Source organism: Haematobia irritans, chromosome 4 (genome assembly GCF_050003625.1).
Source record: "Haematobia irritans isolate KBUSLIRL chromosome 4, ASM5000362v1, whole genome shotgun sequence".
NCBI lineage: Eukaryota > Metazoa > Arthropoda > Insecta > Diptera > Muscidae > Haematobia > Haematobia irritans.
In genome coordinates this window covers 57,047,936-57,066,082 of record NC_134400.1, presented here as the reverse complement: position 1 = coordinate 57,066,082, position 18,147 = coordinate 57,047,936, and the positions used below count along the sequence as shown (strand labels likewise).

Here is an 18,147-nt window from a genome sequence, read left to right as displayed (position 1 = left end):
AATGGGGGGAAATTGAGAACGCGATGTCTGGTGTCTACTCAGAGGTGCAAAAAAAGTTTCCCGGACCAAGTCCTCGACGGCAAGATGTTGGATGGTATCAAGGACGATTTAAGCTAGTCGCATTTGAGGACCAGAGGTCTATAGAATGTTTTAAAGCTGCTCTGATACTAGTTGGTGAAGTTTGTGAAGGAGCTGCTCTAGAGTTAGTCGAGAAGAAAGACATACCGGCTCGACCTAGAGCACATGCGTGGATACCTGCAAACCCTCCTGACCCTGAATCTATTTTAAATAGACTGAAACAATGCAATCCAGATCTTCCAACAGCTGATTGGAAGGTTGGGCGTTTGGATGAAGTGGATGGACCAAGACGGCTGCAGTGTTTATATTGAACACTCAGTCTTTGCCACATCTAGCAAAGTCTCAGGGCCGTGTATGTAATGGCTTTCATTATATCCAAATGAAGGTGTATAAAAACGATCAGCTAAAGGATTCAGAAATGGACAAGCCTCTGTCTGAATCAGAAGTAAGCGGATCCTCTTGCGAAGTTGAGGGAGATACCAAAGTTGAAGATATGGATAGACACCGTATACGTGAGGAGGCTTCTACTGCCTCAGAACTCACCAAAGTTGAACCTATGGTTATTGCGAGATCTCTGAAGAGGACATTCTTGATGACTCGATTGAAGCGGCTGATGTGACGGTTGTTGAAAATCTCGATGGTCCTACGGATCCTCCAGATAAATCTTCATCATTGTAAGGCTGCATGTGCTGCTAAAAACGAGCTTAACTTGTTTCTGCTTCCTTCAATGTGCAATGCAGACATTGTCGTTGTCAGTTTAGAAATGGCCAAATGCAAATATTGGGTATCTTCGGTCTATATGGGACATGACAGGGAGATGCCTCCATGTGCCGTTAAGACCTTAGTTGAGGAGTCACTGAAAACAAAGACGAAACTCATTATGGGATGCGATGCGAATGCGCATCACATCATAGTATATGGGGAAGTAGTGATACTAATACAAGGGGAGAGTCGCTAATAGAGTTTATTTTGCGAACTAATCTGGTAGTTTGCAACAAGGGAGATACCCCAACCTTTGTCACTAAAAACAGGCAAGAAGTTTTGGACATCACCTTGGCCTCGCAATAACTGAGTGAAATGATATCTGAGTGGCAGGTTTTAAGTGAACACAGCTTCTCAGATCATCGCTACATCAGTTTCAAATTTGATGTTCATACCACCAAGACCATATTTCCGCCAAATGTTAGGAAAGCTGACTGGAATAGGATCGTTCCATATGATGATACCGGAAATACCAGAGACAAATATGAGCACTGTGCAAGTTATCGAACACGCAGTGGAGAGGATTACTAAGGCCTTCAACATTTCACTTAAAGCTGCATGCCCTAAAGGGAAGCCAAGGGGAAAAATCGACCACCATGGTGGTCTACGGAGTTAGGTAATATGAGGAAATCGTGGAAAGCAAAGTCCACCAGAGCTCCTGTGGATTGGGACGCTTACAAGAAGAATCTGAGAGGATATAAGCGAGAACTGAGAAAGGCTCAGCATAACTCTTGGAATGATTACTGCAGCAGCATTGAGAATACGTCCGAGGCTTCCGGACTACGGATGGTGCTAGCATCCACGAGCTCCGCTCCAGGTTTCATTAAAACATCGGAGGGCAATTGGACAACGTCCAGTGAGGAGACGCTGGAGGTACTATTGGACACACATTTTCCTGGCTCAGCGGCCGTTTCCTATCGAGGAAATTGTATCAGAATCTAGAATAAAATGGGCGTTAAATAGCTTTGGATCATTCAAATCCCCCGGACCTGATGGAAGTACTCCGGCGGAGTTACAAGCGGTGGCTGACAGAATTATCCCCTGGTTGTCGGCGATATATATAGGATGTATCAACTTAGCATATATTCCACGAAAGTGGAGGGAATCAAAAGTCGTTTTCATACCTAAAGCGGGAAAAGCCTCTCACTCGAATGCGAAGGATTTCCGACCAATCAGCTTATCATCATTCCTTCTTAAGACTCTGGAGAGGATGATAGATATTTATCTTAGAACTAGCGTCGATTCAAGTTTGCTCTCGAAACGACAACATGCATACTCGAAGGGCAGGTCTACTGAGACCGCATTACATGAACTAGTCAGCTTTTTTGAAAGCTCACTATCTGTCAAAGAATACACAATCGTGGCGTTTCTAGACATCGAAGGGGCGTTCAATAACGTCCATCCGAGCTCGATATTAAATGGACTGATAACTCTGAATGTTGATCCAGGTATACTTAGGCTGTTAGACGAACTTCTAAGGAAGAGACGCATTTCAGCCCCACTAGGATAAGCAAACATACAAAGGTATGTGAACAGAGGCACTCCTCAAGGAGGAGTTCTATCGCCTCTTCTTTGGAATGTTGCTATAAACGACCTTCTGGTTTCCCTAGAAAAAGAAAGGATACAAGTGGTGGCATACGCAGATGATGTGGCGCTAGCAGTCAGGGGAAAATTCCCATCAACAGCTAGAGATATTATACAGAGAGCCCTCCGGATGACTGAGAAATGGGCGAAAGATAATGGTCTTGGGGTAAATCCTGCAAAGACAGACCTAGTCATGTACTGCAAAGATCGCAAAACTCCCACGGTTAGACCCATTTCCTTAGGGGGTATTGAAATTCCCTTTAGGGAGTGTGCAAAATACCTTGGCGTTATTTTGGACAGGAAGCTGAACTTTAAGCTTAATATTGAAGAAAGGGCGAGGAAAGCAACGGTAGCTTTATACTCGTGCAAAAAGGCAATAGGGAAAAAGTGGGGACTAAAACCAAAAATTGTACATTGGCTATACACGGCAGTGGTTAGACCTATAATGCTATATGGTGTTGTAGTCTGGTGGCCGGCACTTCACCAGCCGACAAGTTTAGACAAAGTTCAGCGTATGGCGTGCTTGTGTATCTCAGGTGCATTCAGCAAGACAGGAACAAACTCCCTTAATGTCATACTGCATCTATTGCCTTTAGACATTTTGGCCAAACAGTTAGCTGCAACAACGGCTGTGCGGTTGCGTGAGCTATCGCTGCGGTCAGAAAAAAGTTACGGTCACAGTTCGGTCCTCAAAATAATGCAGATGTGCCTAACGTAGTGGATTACACTTTGAGACTCTGGGAGAATTGTAAGGGTTTTAACGACACCAAGCAAATATGGCCCCATTTAAACTTAAACCGCACACTAGATATGCTAGTGTTCTCGAGACGCCAGATATCACTCCTGATATCTGCTATAACGGGTCGCTGCCTGATAGGCGATTTTGCAAAAACTATTGGTGCGAAGTATAATGACTATTGTATGAGCTGTCGGACCTGGAAAACGTTAACTTAAGCAGTCTGCTAATGTTTTTGGAACAATCTGGTTGGTTCAACAGAAGAAAATAATCGAGAAGGTTCAACGGTTAAAACTAGAAGTGCCCATATGTAATAGGTACTTTTAGTTAATGTGGTATCACAATGGACTGAATAGTCTAAGTGAGCCTGAATCTTAATCGGGCTGCCACTTTAACCTAACCTAACCTAACCATGAGTTCCATTTGTTGGACCGTTTTTGCTAGGTGAACTCATTTCTGGTGACTCCGGTGGTGTTCCAAACTCGTCCACGATTCCTGTCATAAATCTTGGGCTTCTTCTTAAAGTCTTACAACTATTTGGCATATTTTGGGCAATCTCACTTGGTATAAAACATCCACGCGAGATAAAAGAATTTTTAAAGTTTTATTGAGTCTCGGAAATAAAACACTCTATTTAATATAAATCAGTTTTTGTCAGGATGAGAGTTTTATTCCTAAAGAAAACTTAGATAGTACAACAAATTCATTTAATACAAATGCCATTAAAATGCTTACCGCGGTGACGACTAAACTTCACTGCAACTTAACTAAAACGACAATTGAATTCATGTATGTAAATAGATGCCATATTTCCACAACAATATGAAAAACATATTTTTCTAACAGTGTAGTAATTCGAATGTCAGACGAACTTTCGACGCGAACAAAATATGGCTTGTGGCGGTCTGAGGAATAAACTTCTTTGAAAGAAAATGTATGCAGGGCTACTTCTTAAATTATGAAGTTTGTAAAGAACTTCATATTCCTGAAATTGTACGCATGTTTTGAAGGACATAAACTTCTGGGAAGACCTAACTATGCATGCGAAACTTAACGTTCATGAACTATACAAACAACGTTCATGTGTCCCAAAAGGATATCAATAGGCCTAAGTTATATAGCTTCATTTTTATTAGGACTTAAGTCCTAAGTTAAGTTATTTTATTTTTTTTTTTTCATTTTAGCTAAATATTTGTAAGTTATCTGAACATAAATAAAACAATAAACATTTAAGTTTCCTTTTCCATGTCTTCCAAAATAGATTATATCATTAGAGAAGTTGGAAACACTCACAACGGCCACCAGCATAACGGAGTGTAAATAAACATCCGCTGAGAACATCACAGTGTGGGATGCCATTAATTCGTAGAAAAATTAAAAAAGGTAGTATGTGGGCAAAAAGTAAGGTAAATTTATTTGTAAACAAGTATATAAAGGGTGATACGGTCAAAATTTGGTCAAGGGAAAACGCGTGTAAATCGTTGAAATCGTTTATTTAAAAAATCAAATTAAATTTCTTTTTCAAGTTCAATTAGTATAAAATTCAGGAAAAATATTGAGTTAGGCTTTCGCTTTTCCAAAGCCTCACGCTTGACACCTGCCATCAGATTTTGTACAGCCACCTTGTCCACCTTCTTCGCCGCAGAAAGCCAGTTTGCCTTGAACTGCTGCTCGTCCTTAGCAGTTTTTTTGGTCTTCTTTAGGTTCCGCTTGACAATAGCCCAGTATTTCTCAATTGGGCGGAGCTCTGGCGTGTTGGGAGGGTTCTTGTCCTTGGGAACCACATGCACGTTGTTGGCGGCGTACCACTCCATGGCCTTTTTACCGTAATGCCAAGATGCCAAATCCGGCCAAAACAGTATGGAACAACTGTTTAATGTACTTTCTCCTAGTACGCCACATTACTTAATTAAGTCTAATATATATAACAATTTGAAATGAATTACATTGGATTGAATTAAAATAGATATAATTGTATTCTCCTAGATTTTGAATTTCTTTCTGTCTTATTAAGTTTCCAATATCCGTTAAGATGTAATAGATTAAATGAAAATAATGTAATAGGCTAAAGGAAAAAATAGTCTAAGTGGCAACTCTGCTTTTTTTCTGTCCTTTTATTCTTTGATCTAGTAACCTGCGAGCTCACTTTCCACCTTCTCTTTCTCTATCCAGCCGTCGCCTGGGACACATCTCTCGATCAAATAATAAAAGTCTACAACGAATTCCAAACCTCCCGTGGTTTTTTTTACTTTGATCATTTTTTGATAGCGAAATATGTAAGTAACCGTTCTTGTGTGGAGTTCATGATTATCCAGTGAGCCTGAGCTCAATGTCACAGTGATTTAATAATACCATATCGATGCCTAAGGTCCCCGTTTGCCTTTAAAGACCCATCTCCACCTTCGCTCTCTTTTCTGGCTTTTACCCAACACGTATGAACCTAAGTTCACATCTCTAATTCCTCAATCGATTCAACATGGTCCTTCGAACCTCTCTTGTAACCATTGGTTAATCGCTACAGTCCTTTAATTAAAAAAAAAAAAAACAAGTTAAATTATTTGAGCAATTCTATTCACCCGACCGTTTTGGATAATTCCCACAAATTTACAGTGGCAACGTTCTTTTGAGGTGCCCTATTGTGAATGGTTATGGTAGGCTGTCATAAAATAAAAAAATAACTAACTTGACATTTTCAATGTTGGTAGTACTGGGAAAAAAATAATAATTAATTGAGATTTGAGACGTGACAGTAAAGTTTATTAAAAGGTACAGTGAGCGAACGCAGAAAAGTTGATAGTAATCCGTACGAAGGGAGTATCAATCCGTACGAGTTAAATGAAGAAAATAGCGTTGGGCGTACAACGACAGATTTAACATTTCTGGTAAGGATTGGAGGCATCTACCAGGGGTAACGTTACGTAACCACCCTGCACGTGTGTCCAAGGTTTGTTTTATACGGCGCCGTCGGACTGCATCAAATCCAACCTTTAGTTTTCAGCAGTACGATTCAGGGGACGTCAGTAACCAAACCGTCGTGTGGTACTTGCAAGAAGAATTGGGCCATACTTTTTACCACCATCACCTAACAACCTAACAAGTGGACGAGGAAAAAGCAAATATCTCCCATGTCCCTCACGACGAACTAGTGGTATATTCCTACTAAGAGAATAGATATTTGTTGCAGTTTGCCAGGCGCGAGTAAGTTTCCACGTTGCACTTGAAGGTAGCCACTAAGTTCGAGGTTAGGCCCCAGGAGTCGTTAGTGGAACCTGTGTATAACACGACGAAAAATCATCCAAATCAACAGTGTGAAACATACAAAACAGAATTAACCGTAACAACCAAATCACGAATCTTCATCCATCACCAGCTCGACCACGAATAAGTTTGATTTTGTTTTGATAGAAGAGGACATATGCGCCGGTGTGTCTGACATCGCTGCAAAATCGTCTTACCAGTATAGACTTGTATACGGCGGCGCAACTGGTCACCAAACGTCTGTCAACATCTACGTAGCCATCTCCGCGATTCGCACAAGCAACACCGCATAACTACGACTTTTACCCATACAACGAACACCGACAGTAGCGGCATACGCCGCAGCCACCGTTGCCTATGTCATCAACTGCGGTGTTTATATGTTCATCCCCTAAGTGTACATTTTGCTGAACTCCACCATCCACCAGCTCAACAGGCAAGGGAACGAAAGCCAACGATTCTTGCCACCGTAAGTCATTTGGGCAAACTTGTTTTGGTTTATGGAACGTATAAAACTACAGCAACCATTGTGAGCGTTTCTCTTTCAACGGCAGTGGCACAAGATAATCTCGACAACTGAGGGCAGATACGACCACAGCAGCACCGGTAGTCCAGCAAAGTTGGTACAATTTCTTGGAAATTCTGTAAGTCACCGCCCATTTTTATTCAGAAAGTAGATTAGTGTTTTCGTTACAATCTCCCAGTGGTTGTTTTAATCGCAGCCTCCTAAGAGTATGCCACTTTTTTTTGTTGTACCGCAAATGACACCAACGAAACACCTAAAACCCCACAGCTGGTTTGATGTATTATAAGGAGATTGGGTAATGACCACGGTAACGAAAACACATATAGGCTGCTGTAAAGGAGCAAGTCCATAACATGTTTTTGTTTTTTTTTTTTTTTTTTTTTTGTTTATATGCTACTAAATTGGGAGCAACCGAAAAATAATCTAATTATCTGAGATCTTTTTTAAATAATTAATTGATCCAGCATAAATTGCTTTGCGCTCCTAACAGCCGCCTATACCACCATCAACGTTAGAATTGTAATCAGTAACACTAATCTACATCAAATTTTGAACTTTATACTATTACTCTCGACAACATTCGATAAATGAATTATAACATTGAATCTCATACAAAAATAAAGTAACAGAAGTTACAAAGTCATAACGCTACCGAACTCTTGTACTATTTTGAGTAAGAGACGAGAACTAGTTGCCAGGGGCAACCATATATGAACGGATTCAATACGGTCTTATTGGAACAGTTTATTGGGTTTCGTTACCAGAAACCACGAGTCGCACAGACTCCGTTGATGTGTCATATATATGCCCATCTCGTTACAAATAGTGGCGCACCCTCTCGTTGGAATTAAAAACCGTACCTGGTGATTCTAATAATTCGTTAAGATGGTTATCTACAAATGTGGTGCTTAGTTATTACTCATTTTATTTTATTTATGTTTATGGGCATATGTTGAGACTGATATCTCGGACATATGTTGAAACTGTTATGATTGTACCGTACTCTAAGAGCTTCGACATATTGTGATACAAGCCTTAGCTACGAAGAAATTTTGAGCTCGTGCTGAATTGAATTAATTAATTAATGGCTATTTCACTCGTCACATGTGCTGTCACAGTACGATTTTCAATTTAAGGACTTATTCGAATTACATTAATGGATAAGTTGTGGTTTTTTCGTGCTTACATTTGCCTTTGGTGATCTCGGAATTCTTTTTTTTTTTTTTTTTTCCTACAGAAATTTTCTCAAATTTCAATTTCTATAGAAAATTTTCTCAAGATTTTATTCCTACAAAGAGTCTTCTCAAATGTCTATTTTATAAAGATTTTACCCGAAAATTGTATTTATATATAAAATTTTCTCAAAAATTTTATCTCTCAAGAATTTAGTTCTCAAAAATTGTATCTCTATGGAAACTCATGGATTTATATCGATAGAAAGTTTTCTGAAAACTGTTTTATTTTCATAAAAAATTGTCGCAAAAGTTTATTTCGATAGAGAATTTTCTCAGAGTTGCCCGTTTTTTTGTTTTCTCAAAATTTTATTGCGATAGAAAATTTTTTCAGAATAATATTTCTATGAAAAATTTTCTCAAATTTTTCAGAAAGATTTCTCAAGATTGTATTTCTCTAGAAAATGTTCTCAAAATTTTATTTTCATAGAAAGTTTGCTCTACTTTCATTGCTGTAGAAAAATTTCTAAGAATTTTTATTTCTATAGAATTTTTTTTTTTTTTTTTCTCAGCGTTTATTTCTATAGAAAGTTTTCTCATGTTTTCATTTCTGTAGAAAATTGTCTCAAACTGTCTCGAAATTTTATCTTTATAAAAAGGTTCTCGGAATAGTATTGCTATAGAAAATCTTCTCAAGATTTTTTACTTCTATAGAAAATTTTCACAAAATTTTATTTCTATAAAAAGTTTTCTCATGGTTTGTTTCCATAGAAAAATTGTCTCAGTTTTTTTTTACATAGAAAGTTTTCTCATGTTTTCATTTCTGTAGAAATTTTTCTCAAACTGTCTCGAAATTTTATCTTTATAAAAAGGTTCTCGGAATAGTATTGCTGTAGAAAATCTTCTCAAGATTTTTACTTCTATAGAAAATTTCCACAAAATTTTATTTCTATAGAAAGCTTTCTCATGGTTTGTTTCCATAGGAAATTGTCTCAAAATTTTATTTCTACGGAAAGTTTTCTCTTGTTCTCATTCCCATAGAAAGAGTTTCTCAGCCTTTTTAATTCCTGGGGAAAGTGTTCTCGAGATTCCATTTTTTAAAGAGCGTACTGTGGGAATTAGATTTCCATAGAATTTCGTCTCAGAAGCGGAAGTCTCTGCAGGATTTTATTTCTATACGAAATTTTCTCGTCAATTTATTTCTATATTTTTTTCTCTCAAGATTTTGTCTCTATAACTCTGCTAAACAAAGTTAAGTTTGCTCTCTCGGGTTGGCTGGGTGAACGACTAGTTAACGACTACCCAATTGAACATTGCTCGCTATAAGGCCTAAAATTTCAGTCCTGGGGTCAGCGCTCAAACTTGCTTGCTTGTGTCATGGCTTCAAATGGCTTGTGAGGTTGAAACAGACTCAAAGGTTGGTACCAGTTGCCGGTTTTAGGTCGCCTGCTCTAGTCAATGTCTCATTTCGGTAGCCTGCAACGAAATCAATCCTCGGAAACCCTGGTGCATTCTGATTTCTTTTTTGGTTGTGTAACGGTTCGAGTCCCAAGAGATATTACCACGGATATACTCCGTCTACTATTTCACGCTACGCTTCATTCCCTCGAAAAGAATTAACGTGGCCCCGCATCTTCTCTTTTTCCTCGAGTTTTACTTTTGAAAGACTGAGTATTTGTTTTATCGTGAAGTTGCAATCTTTTGCTCTACTCTCACCTGCATATATTTTCTCTTGACACTGTGTCTCTTCTGTCTCTCTTCCACGGATACGCTCCCAGAATGGACGACTTACAGGTAGACTTTATTTTCTTTTCCGATGATCTGGTCATGTTTTGTACCGACTTCGATGAGAGACCAGAAACGGATCATACCGACTCCTCTTTAACAGTGGCCTCTCAAGATTTACATGAAAGGTGGGCAAATGTCCAAACATCCTATAAAAAGATTTTCACCACTCAGGGCGGAAAATTCACCGATGAATTCATAACCGCTGCCAAGGAAAAGTACAGAAGTTGTACCTTACTTTTTCACACGTGTAAGGCAAAGATAATGGACGCACAGAAGACTTTTATAGCTCCTCCTAACCCATCTCAGGCTTCATTACCACTCGGTAATTCAGACTCATCCTTCAGTTGTATTAAGGTCCCCCCATGCGATACTGAGAATTTTCAAGGCGGGTATGAGGAGTGGCCTTCTTTTCGCGATATGTTTACCGCGGTGTATATCAATCACCCCAAATTGACTCCCGTTCAAAAACTTTACCATCTTCGCCTCAAGGTAAGCGGTCAGGCTGCGGGTATTGTGAGGAAGTACCAGTTATGCGGTGAGAACTTTGCTTTGGCTTGGGAAGCATTGCGTGCAAGATATGAGAACAAAAGGATACTTGTAGATAATCAATTAAAAATTCTCTTAAACTTGAAAGCTATTTCGTCAGAAAGTGGTGAAGCGTTGCAAAGGATTCAGTCAACCATTAACGATTGCCTCGCTGCCCTTAAGACCCATGATATTTCTACGGAAGACTGGGACCCAATTCTAGTATACTTATGTTCGAGTAAGTTACCGCACCAAACTTTGTCTTTGTGGGAACAATCTCTCCATACTCATAAAGAACTTCCGACATGGTCCCAAATGGACAGTTTTCTCTCCAATCGATACGAGATTGTTGAGAGGCTTGACAGTATCCACGGTCCGAAATCTTTTCCCACTAAGAGATCTGCCGAAGTCAACTCTTTCAAGACCGAAGGCAATGCAAGTCTCAAATGCAAGCTTTGTGACCTAAGTCACCCCCTCAAGGATTGTACTAAATTCAGAGATTTAAGCCCTCCATCTCGCAACCGATTTGTAAATGATAACAATATATGTCTCAATTGTCTTTCCTATAGACATGTACGAAAGGACTGCAAGAGTAAATTCGTGTGTCTTGAATGTAAAAGGAATCATCATACTCTTTTGCACTTTCCGAAGAGTAGAGTTTCGATTAATCCTGCCGGCTCAGAAATGCATCCCCAGTCTTCGACGTTGAATTTTACAACAGCGTCAGCGGATGCAGACCAAGTTGAAACCTCTTCGTTCCAAACATTTAGCTCACCCGGTAATGCTACTGTTTTGCAGACTTCTGCACACTTTTCCTCTCCTAATGAGACTTCCTCTAGAGAAAACACTTTGTTACCCACGGCAATTGTTACCATTAAACACAGAGGAGACACATTTAAAGCCCGTGCTTTTCTCGATCAAGGATCAGAGAAAACTTTCATTTCTCGAAGTATTCAGCAGAGAATTTCTCTTCCTACTGAAAGCAAGAATTTTGAGATTCGCGGTGTTGGTGGACAAGTTGTTGCCAATTCCAGTCATGTTTGCTCCCTCTCCCTATTATCACAATCTCACGATCTTATTATTGACACCCAAGCTATTGTCGTTCCCAAAATCACTCGGCTTTTGCCGAACTTCTTTGTTCCCAAAGAAAAAATTAACGTTTCTGACGTTCAAGAATTAGATTTGGCGGACCCACAATTTCACCGCCCGGGTCATGTGGATTTGCTCTTAGGAAGTAATATCCTCCCTCAGATACTTCTTCATGGAGTAAGGAATATTTGTGATTCCCTTCTGGCTCAGGCGACTATATTTGGTTGGGTAATTAGTGGACCAGTCGATACTCGGTCTGTTTCTTCCTTTTCCATTCAAGTAACAGATGTTACTGATGACCCCGTCAGCAAACAGCTGCGTTTGTTTTGGGAGCAAGAAGAGGTCCCGGAAGAAAAGGCGCTTTCCCCTTCTGATAAACTCTGTGAAGCCCTTTACACTAAGACTACTGTCCGGAACCAGGACGGTCGATACATTGTTCGTCTCCCTTTCAAGGAAGACTACCAATTCCGATCCCCTCTGGGTCATTCTCGAACTCAGGCATTCATCCAATACGCTCGGATGGAGCAATCCATTCAGAACAAACCTGAACTTTGTCAGACTTATCACAATGTCCTTAGAGAATATCTGGATCTTGATCAAATGAGACCCACTACTTCGAAGGAAACGTCTCTTAATGGCTCGTTTGGATCCTTTTATCTGCCCCATCATGCTGTTCTCAAACCACAAAGTGTCAGTACAAAAGTTCGAGTAGTCTTCAACGCCTCAAAGCGAACCACTTCTGGTACATCACTCAACGATGTTCTCCATGTTGGTCCCACCCTTCAATCTGACCTAATGACCCTTATCCTCAGATGGCGACTTTTCAAGTATGTCTTTAACGGCGACATCGAAAAGATGTATCGCCAAATATTAGTCCACGACGACGACACTCATTTCCAACGAATACTCTTCCGTCCTTCACCCACAAGTGCTATCAAAGATTATGCTCTTAGAACAGTGACATTTGGAGTGAATTGTGCTCCCTATTTGGCTATAAGAACCTTAATCCAACTTGCTCAGGATTCAGAAGATTCTTATCCCCGTGCCGCCCAAATCATTAGGAACGAGATGTATGTGGATGATGTACTTTCTGGAGCTCACGATCCAGAATCTGCGATAGAATCCTTGTCCCAACTACTTGAAATGCTAAGCTCTGCTGGTTTCCAACTCAAGAAAATCACTTCAAATAATGCGGAGATTCTCAATTCCGTCGCCGAGGATAGAGTTTTGGATTCAAAATTTCTCAAGTTTTATGAAACCAGTGGAACAAAAACCTTGGGCGTCCAATGGAATGCTCTCGAAGATGGTTTTTCTTACAAAATTGATCCCCCGAGAATCACACAATCCGCTACAAAACGACAAATTTTATCTGCGGTGTCCAAATTATTTGATCCTGCTGGTTGGATCTCTCCCATTGTGATTCAGGCCAAAATTCTACTACAACATTTGTGGTTAGAGGGCACAGGATGGGACGAGAATGTAAAACCGAATACATTGTTAAAATGGAATCAATTCTTAGAATCTCTTCATTACACCTCTCAAATAAAAATACCTCGATGGATACATTTCTCCCCCAAATTCAAAACTCAGGTTCACGGATTTTGTGATGCCTCTGAGAAGGCATATTGCGCTGCACTGTACCTACGTGTAGACACAGGAGGGTCAGTATTAAGTAATCTCTTGGTGTCCAAGACCAAGGTAGCCCCCATTGATCCGCTCAGCTTACCCCGGTTAGAACTTTGTGGTGCTGTCCTTCTCTCTCAGTTGATTAAACATGTTCTCAGAGACATTTCCCTGAACAAAGTTGAATTGTTTCTTTGGTGCGATTCTTCTATTGCTTTGGGTTGGTTAGGAAAACCTCCACACACATGGAAAACTTTTGTAGCCAATCGCATAGCTAAAATATTACGAAATATAGGAAACCGCTCGTGGCGTCATATACGTTCTAACGAAAACCCGGCAGATCTGGGTTCGCGTGGTTGTTCTCCAACGGAACTTATGAACAACTCACTTTGGTGGCACGGCCCGGAGTGGCTTATTGAACCTCCCGAAAACTGGCCGAAATCTGTTGTCTTCGTTGAAAATCCGCCAGAAGTTCGAAAGGTTGAGACATTTCACTTAAGTGAGAGCAGCGATGATATGTTGAATAGGTTTTCATGCTGGGCTCACGCTTTACGAGTTATCACTTATGTAGTGCGATTTTACAAATCATCACGACGACAAATGGTCTCCTCCTCGTTAACAATCTCTCACGAGGAATTTAAAGAGACTAGAGACTTGCTCATTCGTGTCACACAACGGAAATATTATCCCCATGAATATAATACTCTAACATTGTCTAAACAAGTTCATCGCAAAAGCTCACTTTATTCAATGAACCCCTATCTTGATCCCAGCGGTATTATGCGTATAAATGGGCGAATAGCTAATTCGAATTTACGATTTAGCGAACGTCACCCCATAATCTTGCCAGTTAAATCTCGATTCTGTCAATTGTACATTGCGTATCTTCACCTGACTTTGTTGCACGCAGAAAACAATTTATTGATGCGATCTGTGCGAGAGGAATACTACGTGTCTAGACTAAGGTCAGCGATCAAAAAATGTATACGGTCTTGTAAAACTTGTACTATCTACAAACGGAAACTCCTATCCCAACAAATGAGCGCACTTCCCCAGGAACGAAGCTCATTTTCACTTCCGTTTACTATTACCGGTTTAGATTTTGCAGGACCTTTCACTATAAAAGCCTCGAACCTCAGACAAGCTATCTATCAGAAGGGTTACGTATGCGTTTTCGTCTGCTTTAGTACAAAAGCCATCCATTTGGAATTGTGTTCTAGCCTCTCCTCCGAATCTTTTCTCGCTGCGTTTATCCGATTTGTAGGAAGAAGAGGTCTTCCGTCGAAAATAATGTCTGACAACGGAACAAATTTTATCGGTGCTGAAAGGAAACTAAGGTACGAATTTAAAGCATTCCTAAATTCCGCCGCGAAGGATATCGCCAGGAAATACGAAATATACGGTTTTGAATGGTCTTTCATTCCTCCAAATGCCCCACATATGGGAGGGTTGTGGGAAGCCGGGGTAAAATCTTTCAAAATTCATTTCCGCAAAGTTGCCCAGAATCACAAATACACATTCGAAGAATTTGCGACGCTACTTACAAGAATTGAAGCCGTTTTAAACTCACGCCCGCTATCTTCCATGACTGACGATCCTTTCGAGATGCTTGCTTTGACACCCGGTCATTTTCTTCGAGGTGCTCCTCTCGTAGCCACTCCAGAAACTGTACAAGATAATTTGTCATACACTGATCGTTGGGATAAACTGAAATCACAACAGCACGAATTTGCTCGTCGTTGGAAGGATGAATACTTAAAGGAATTGCAACAACGATATAAATGGCACTACCCAACTGAGAATTTAAAAATCCACCAACTCGTTGTAATCAAGGATGATCAAATACCACCGTGCGAATGGAAACTAGGCCGTATTAAAGCTGTGCATCAGGGACGTGATGGCCTTATTCGGGTGGTCGATATACGCACAAGTAATGGCTCCATTACCAGAGATATAACAAAAATATGCCCTCTTTTCTACGAACCGCCCATAAAATCCAATGAATCCTCAGCATCGCAATAATTTTTCAAAAGTATACAAACTTCTCATAAAGTATTTCCGTTGACCTCCTCTTCAACCTGACACCTATCGTTTTTTCTCTAAATATTCTCTTCTCTTCCACCAGTCTCCACTAGTTTATGCTGGTTCTCCTCAAAATTCTCCTCTCAGGAATATGATTTGTTTCTGCTAGCTTTAGTCATAGGTATACTCAATTTTTTTTTCCATTTATATCCACAGGGCTCCTCGAAACCCCGACCTCCACAAATGCTTAGTGTGTGAGCGCTATCACTCCTTACGATTCTGTCGCCGTTTTTTGGACCTAGATGTTGGTGCTCGCCGACGGGAAGTACGACGCCTAGGATATTGTTTCAATTGCCTGGCGCGTTCACATAGGACATACGAGTGTACTTCTCAAAGCGGGTGTAAAATATGCAACGACGAACACCATTCGCTTCTACATATACATCCCATACCGAGGGTAAGCTTAGACGACATCGAGCGAGGTCGCAATCATCATGAGCCCGGGTACCATTTTGCGCCACAGAACAGGCAGGAAGATTTGAGAGACGAAATCAATCGTATCGAAGCTAGGCGACAAGTTCGAGAGGAACGAATGAGAGAAATACGATTAGCCGGACGGCAACGAATACCTAGATCTCTCCCAGTACACATTCTCCGGATTGCCATAAGAACCCTCAAACGACTCAGTGAAGTCTTGGACCACCCTTAATTGGTCTTCTCGCCCAAGCCGGGGAGAATGTTTAATGTACTTTCTCCTAGTACGCCACATTACTTAATTAAGTCTAATATATATAACAATTTGAAATGAATTACATTGGATTGAATTAAAATAGATATAATTGTATTCTCCTAGATTTTGAATTTCTTTCTGTCTTATTAAGTTTCCAATATCCGTTAAGATGTAATAGATTAAATGAAAATAATGTAATAGGCTAAAGGAAAAAATAGTCTAAGTGGCAACTCTGCTTTTTTTCTGTCCTTTTATTCTTTGATCTAGTAACCTGCGAGCTCACTTTCCACCTTCTCTTTCTCTATCCAGCCGTCGCCTGGGACACATCTCTCGATCAAATAATAAAAGTCTACAACGAATTCCAAACCTCCCGTGGTTTTTTTTACTTTGATCATTTTTTGATAGCGAAATATGTAAGTAACCGTTCTTGTGTGGAGTTCATGATTATCCAGTGAGCCTGAGCTCAATGTCACAGTGATTTAATAATACCATATCGATGCCTAAGGTCCCCGTTTGCCTTTAAAGACCCATCTCCACCTTCGCTCTCTTTTCTGGCTTTTACCCAACACGTATGAACCTAAGTTCACATCTCTAATTCCTCAATCGATTCAACAACAACCGTGTTTCTTCAGGAAAGGCAGCAGACGTTTATTCAAACAATCTTTCACGTAAATTTCTTGGTTGACAGTCCCGGAAGCTATGAAAATGCTACTTTTCAAGCCACAGGTACAAATGGCTTGCCAAACCAGATATTTCTTTGCGAACTTTGACAGTTTTATGTGCTTGAAAATATCTGCTACCTTTCCCCTTCCTTTTGGCGTATAAAACTCCTATCCCGGAAGCTTCTTGTAGTCGGCTTTGACGTAGGTTTCGTCATCCATTACCACGCAGTCAAACTTCGTCAGCATCGTCGTGTACAGCCTCCGGGATCGCGCTTTGGCCGTCGTATTTTGTTTATCATCGCGATTTGGAGTCACTACCTTCTTGTAAGTCGATAGTCCGGCTCGTTGTTTGGCTCGATGCACGGTTGTAGACGATACACCCAGCTTATTTGCGGCATCTCGGAGAGAGAGGTTAGGGTTTCGCTTGAAACTACCGGCAACTCTCTTTGTCGTCTCAGCGGCTTCCGGTTTTCGATTTCCCCCCGATCCAGACTTCCTGGCTGTCGACAAACGTTCCCCAAACACTTTAATTACATTTGTAACGGTTGATTTGGCAACTTTTAGCGATTTTGCCAGCTTTGCGTGCGAGTAGCTCGGATTTTCGCGATTCGCGAGCAAAATTTTGATACGCTGCTCTTCTTGCTTGGACGGCATTTTGACAACTGAAGAGTAAATTCCAAATTCAAAATAGGAGCAACATTCTACACACACACACACCTTCAAAATGAGGGGTGTTCAGGTTTTTTAAATGCAAAATTGAAAGAAATACGTCATCCTAATACGTATCACCCTTTATGGCCCATTTGCAATACCATCCGACCTAAATCAATAACAACTACTTGTGCCAAGTTTTAAGTCAATAGCTTGTGTCGTTCGGAAGTTAGCGTGATTTCAACAGACGGACGGACGGACATGCTCCGATCGACTCAGAATTTCACCACGACCCAAAATATATATACTTTATGGGGTCTTAGAGCAATATTTCGATGTGTTACAAACAGAATGACAAAGTTAATATACCCCCATCCTATGGTGGAGGGTATAAAAACATCCTGAAAAATTAAAAATGTATGCATTTATATATATCGGAAAACTCGTTTAAGCAAAACCTGATCTACAATAACATTTGACCATATATTTTCATTTTATGACATCCAATTGTCACATTCCCATTTTGGTCATTTATTAACGCACGAAACGTGCGTGCGTGTCGTAAGAAATTAGGAATCGACCAAAAAAGATGATAAATGTGAAAAACGTGGACATTATCGATGTTATTAATGCCAAACGAAAATACTCAGAAATTAAATGTTTTTCTTAACAGCAAATAGGTCATAAATAAGGCCTTTAATGAGTTCAATGTTATGAACTGTGACACATGTCAACCATTAAGGCTTGTTTTCGTTTTCTTTTTGAGTTCTTGGCCTCTCTACTCCTTTTTAATAGAACAATAGAAAGATAAATGAAAGCCTAAAATAAAGTACCTCATATTTCAAATTTTTTGTAACAAAAAAAAAATCAGAAAATACACTAAGGACATGATAGGACCCAACAAAAAAGCTACATTTGAAGGTTATCAAATTGCATTTAAG

At 40.1% G+C, this 18,147-nt stretch overlaps 1 long non-coding RNA gene across 2 annotated transcripts; it reads left to right on the top strand.

The window, feature by feature from the left end:
* The first annotated feature begins 5,856 nt into the window (after positions 1-5,856).
* Positions 5,857-16,259, top strand: LOC142233780 (uncharacterized). Of its 2 annotated transcripts, XR_012721488.1 has the most exons (3): positions 5,857-6,042; positions 6,152-7,062; positions 15,380-16,259. It is a non-coding gene; the product is annotated as an uncharacterized LOC142233780 (long non-coding RNA). The 2 variants fall into 2 exon arrangements; XR_012721487.1 differs by having other exon boundaries at positions 5,857-7,062.
* Positions 16,260-18,147: the final 1,888 nt, after the last annotated feature.